Genomic DNA, 5,361 nt, shown 5'->3' on the forward strand with positions numbered 1-5,361 from the left:
CCTCTTCAAACTAAATGCTACCCACTTAGCTGACTGAAAAACAAAGTAGACAAATGTGGTCTTGCCTGCATGATTCCCTTCTCTTTTTTTTATTACTGTTATTATAATTATTTGTCGTGTAAATACTTGTGAACTGTATTGTTTTTTTGTTTTTTGTATTATGGAGAATAATTGTGACTGTTGTTTTTGTTAAAATGTACATAAAAAGCACTTTATTTTAAAGTTTTTAAGATGAATAAAATCAATGTTTTTAACATACTCATGCTTGTGCGTGTGTCTACATAGATGTGAGAGACTAGTTGCCAGGTATAGAAAACACTTGTCTCCGAGTGCCCTGCGATTGACTGGCAACCAGTTGAGGGTGTAGCCCACCTCCTGCCTAATGGCAGTTGGGATTAGCTCCACCACTCCTATGACCCTTGTGAGGATAAGCGGCTCAGAAAACGGATGAATGGAATTCATTTGTCTATCTTGATAAACAATTTCGCTTCCTTAAAATGTTCCCATCTTCCTCTATGTGCTTTTACTGTATTGGTTTTCTGCGGGTGCGCTGAAAAAAAAGTACATTTTCAGTTGGACATGAGTGATTGAAATGCGGTACACTAATGTAATATCTTCCTTTTGAAAATAATCAAATGTGTAGCTAGAATTCATTTTAGCCACATGCCGTCAATGTACATGTACTAATTAAGAAGGAACCCCCCACTCCCCATTCCAATGAAGTTGGGGTGTAAAATGTGAGTAAAAACAATAATGATTTACAAATCCTTTTGATCCTAAATTCAGGAAGTCACACAGGGTGTCCCTCATCTCTCGCTCAAAGTCAGCTGGGATGGGCCCCAGCTAAACTGACCTTAAAGGGGCAGAAGGACGGATTTCGGCAGAGCTTTGCGCTCTATACGGTACATTCTTTCGTTATCTAGTCGGAAGCTGAATGTCTTACGTTGCATTTAAGAAAAAAAATTCGAGGAAATCCAGTCGATAGAGCCGAGCTTTGGAGAGGACTTGTAGTAAGCCTGAAGAAGAGCGGCTTGTAGTGTGTCAGGCTTCAAAAGAAAATATTGCTCAAGCATTTGGCCCTCGTCAGCGCTTCACCTGCTTCACGTTGAAAAAGGCACCAAAACGGCAAACTGAATGGACGTCATCCGAGCATCCCGACTGAAGTGAGTTGAAATGTGGTTTATTATCTGTGAACGGTGGACATTGCAGCCTATCAGCATAATATGCACTGCTAATTATTTGAGAATGTGAATAATGACTGCAAGCAATGTGTGTGTGTGTGTGTGTGTCCTTGCAAAGTGCAGTATAAAATACGAGTTATAATTATAGACATTTTTCGACCAAGTGACGCCATCCGGGGCACGTGGCCATGTTGAATGGGTTCACTCTACTGACGCGCCGTTCACGCTATGGCTTTTGCATGCAAACCAGAGTTGCACAACTGTTCGTACGGGTGTTAAAAGTGACGCACGATAGCTAAAAAGACTTTGAAAAGTTATCGGGGCTCATTAAATGTTGTTTCAAGAAACCGTTACGACAGGAAGTGTGCTTTGATCGACAATATCGACCCATATGCCTTGGAGAAACACAAATGGAGCACACAAATGTGGCCGTCGGTAACCTATGCAGACATCGTCAACTATCTCCTCTTCTCGACAAGCGCTTATGCCGTGGACCAACTAAAGAATTACAAAGTTCTGGAAGCCTACAACCAATTCATCAATGGCTGGGTTCGTTATGCGGCGGCATCCATTGGAAGCATCCTGTGTCTCCACACTGCTAAGGTTAGTGTACACCACAATGCAATTTCAATATGTACCGCGTGATTACAATCAGCATTGTGTTAAATTATGTTGATTATACCAATGAAAGAGCTGTAGATTATTAGTTTCATTTTTGTTACTGAGAGGGAGGGAGAGAGGCTCGACCGGGATGAGTCCCAAGTGGAGCCCGCACATCTTTCTCCACTTCCATGGCTACATTTTTAACTCAACTCATGAAACAGCTAGTGGTGCGGTAACTTGTTTTTACAAACTTATTAGAATAAAACAGAAAATACAGATTTTCTAGACATGCATTTCATTCACACACACACACACACACACGAGTATTACATAGGCCTTTGGCACGAAAGAATACTTCTCCTTCACAGAACTTACTTTTTGCTAAGTGGGTGTGAAATTCTTAAAGGTATCCAATACTTAGCAAGAACAAAATGCTCCAACCAAACTCGGACATAGGGGAATGACTTGGCTGCTAGATCGGCTCTGCTCATACAAGACAGCCACAGTTGTCCCCGTTTGGTTGATAATTGCTCATTTTTCTTGCACCGGTTCTTGATCACAGTTGGCAGTCGAAAGAAAGACACTTTACAATGCCCACTTTCGTTTGAGCAACCGATAACATCGCAGTGCGCCCACATTCAGACTCCTTTCTGAAATTATCCTTGCTTGGTTACGATTTGTTTACTCGAATTCACCCCACCAAAATGGCGATCGCGTTCTAAACCGGAAGATGTGTGGCGTCAGTCGAAAACATTCTACTTAGCAGAGATGGTTAGTAACGCACTACATTTATTCTATTACATTTTACTCAAGTAACGTGTTCGATGAAAGGTACTTGTCAGACTACTTTTACTGATGAATACAGTTACTCTGATACAATGAACAAAATGATTTTCGCTACTTTTATTTACCCGTGTGCCCGTCTATTTTTACACTCCGTCCTTCGACTTCCACATTGGGCGCCCCCCTCCGCTATTCACTGTCATTTGACTCCAATTCACCAATCAGTTGACACAAGGCAGTCACATGACCATACACGTAGCTTTTGCTAATCGCAAACCAGTTTATTTTACAGACTCCAAAAAACAGCTTTATAATGTAGCTTTTCAACAGTGACTGTCAAAACCTTGATATTTAAGCCCACTTCTAACTTGGGAAAACTCTTGACAGTAAATTGAAGATGCTTCTACTGTTGTTTCGTAATGGCAACATTAACCCTATCATATGGTGTTGCACGTGCACGCATTATCACAAAGCCTGGTTGGCAAACAAATTCTTCAGTTTTTAACTAAATAAACCAAATAATGTTTCTATAAGGCCCAATACATGCGTTGCCAATTTTTGGGCAAGTAAAACTGAAATGACTCCCATTTATTATTTTTTATTTGATTTGTGGTTCATGCTGTCAAAAAAAAAATCTAAGATGACTCACATTACTCGTTACTTGAGTCGGTTTTTCCCCCTTGAGTACTTTCTCTATTTTCTCTTAGTATTTGAATGCCCATTTTTCATCCATCCATCTATTTTCATCGACTTACCCGAGGTCGATTGGGATAAGCAGCATCTTTATCAGAGACGTCCAGACTTTCCTCTCTCTCTCTCTCTCTCTCTCTCTATGTTTTTCTTCTTATAATTAACCTTGCACTGGTGTTAATTTAGAAATACTATAATTCAAAGGTCAGTATCATAGCATCTAATGAACCCATATTGTTTTGGGCAGATAAGCTAGCGGGTCCAAGGTCAATGAAATTTACCTCCAAATGATTTGAGGTTTTTTTTTATTATTATAATTTCAGCAGTCCTTATCAAACTGATAGGTCTTTGCATTAATCAATAGGTCTCATTAGCAAAAAGGTTGTTGTTGTCGTTGTTTTTGCCAGTAACACGACAAGTAATTATTGCTTTTGTGTTATCTGGTGGAATCCTGATCCCAAGGAAACCATTTTGAGTGAATTGAGAGGCTTTATGTAAGAGAGGTCTGAAGGATACAATTGCTTCATTTAGACACAAGTAGTGGTTTGCCAGCGCGGTGAGCAACTGGTCAAATCGTCTCCCTCTGAGGACCGGGGCTCAAATCCCGGCTTTCCCCGTGTGGAGTTTGCATGTTCTCCCCGTGGCTGCGTGGGTTTTCTCCGGGCACTCCGGTTTCCTCCCACATCCCAAAAACATCCATCAATTGACGACTGTAAACAATGCTTATTTGTTTCTATGCTTCCTGCGATTGGCAGGCCCCCAGTTCAGCGCGTAGCCCGCCTCCTGCACCAAGATATCTGGGATAGGCTCCAACACTCCCACAAACCTGATGAGCATAGGCGGCTCAGATGATGGATGGGTAGTCCTTGACTGTCACCTTGTGGCATTTATAGGTAAATACAAACCACTTTCAGTACAATCATTTTAATCATGTGGTACAGCCACTGATCTATAAAAAGAAAAAAAAGACTGGCTAGCGCATACACATCGAGCGATGGCGAATGGCCGCCATCTTGGTACTCCCAAAACGTGAGGACGACATTGTTTACAGGTTGGATTATGACGGGGTTTTTTTCTCAAACGTTTGGCATGTAAAATTAAAACTGGTCGTGTGAGCTTGACATGGTAACATGGAGGATATTTAATTCGACTTGGTAAGCCAAAAAAGGCTAAGTGCAAAGCAAAGGCATATAAAACCGTGACTACCAAGAAGATTTCCGTGACGTTAACTTTTCCCAAAATAAGGTGTGAAGCACAACCATCATAACATTGCAAAAAACTAAGCAATTTTTGTCATATACATTACATTTGAAGTCAATCAGTTAGATATATTTTTAGAAATAAGGACTTGCACTGGGAAAATACAACCTAAACGCATTGTTCATTTGTTGTCTCTGCGACATCCTATTTCAGACAGAAAATTTAAACTTGTTTCCTAGCATTTGAAAATCAAATTCAACTTGCCGAGTTCTATATTGTGAAATTCATCAAAAATGTCACATTAAATGTTTTCTTGCTTATCCACTGATGAAGATTGGGAAAATATGTACATGGCTTTTTCGCGAAAAACTGTCGGCCTGTAAAGGTGACGCAGAGAGTGAACAGCGAACAATAATCGTAAACAATACATCGTTCAAGTGAATTAAGCTCATCGGAAAATTAAAAAAAAAACCTTTACAAACGAACTTTAACAATGTCAAAGTAAATCTTTCTAACTTACCTGTGGAGTGTTTTCTCAAGGCCACAAAACTGGCAATTAAAGTTAATCACTGAAGCTACACAGGTCGGCATGGTTGTTTTGGGAGTATCAAGATGGCGGATGGCTGGTGGCGACATCTGTTTTGGTGGCCAATGAGCCATCCAGTCTTTTTTTTTTTTTAAGATCAGTGGGTACAGCCTACACAAAAAGCAAAACACAAACCTCCTCTCTGCCATCACTTTCTTACTGTTCTTTGCTGCCACCTGGTGACATTTTACCATATTACAGTCCTGAAGGATGGAGGCATTTCAGGCCAGGCATTACCCTCACTAATGGGAAAGTATATTTTCCCCAACACTGCGATTAATCCACTTCTAATGGCATCAATGACGAATCACGCGAGCG

The sequence above is a fragment of the Syngnathoides biaculeatus genome, chromosome 3 (genome assembly GCF_019802595.1).
Source record: "Syngnathoides biaculeatus isolate LvHL_M chromosome 3, ASM1980259v1, whole genome shotgun sequence".
Lineage (NCBI taxonomy): Eukaryota > Metazoa > Chordata > Actinopteri > Syngnathiformes > Syngnathidae > Syngnathoides > Syngnathoides biaculeatus.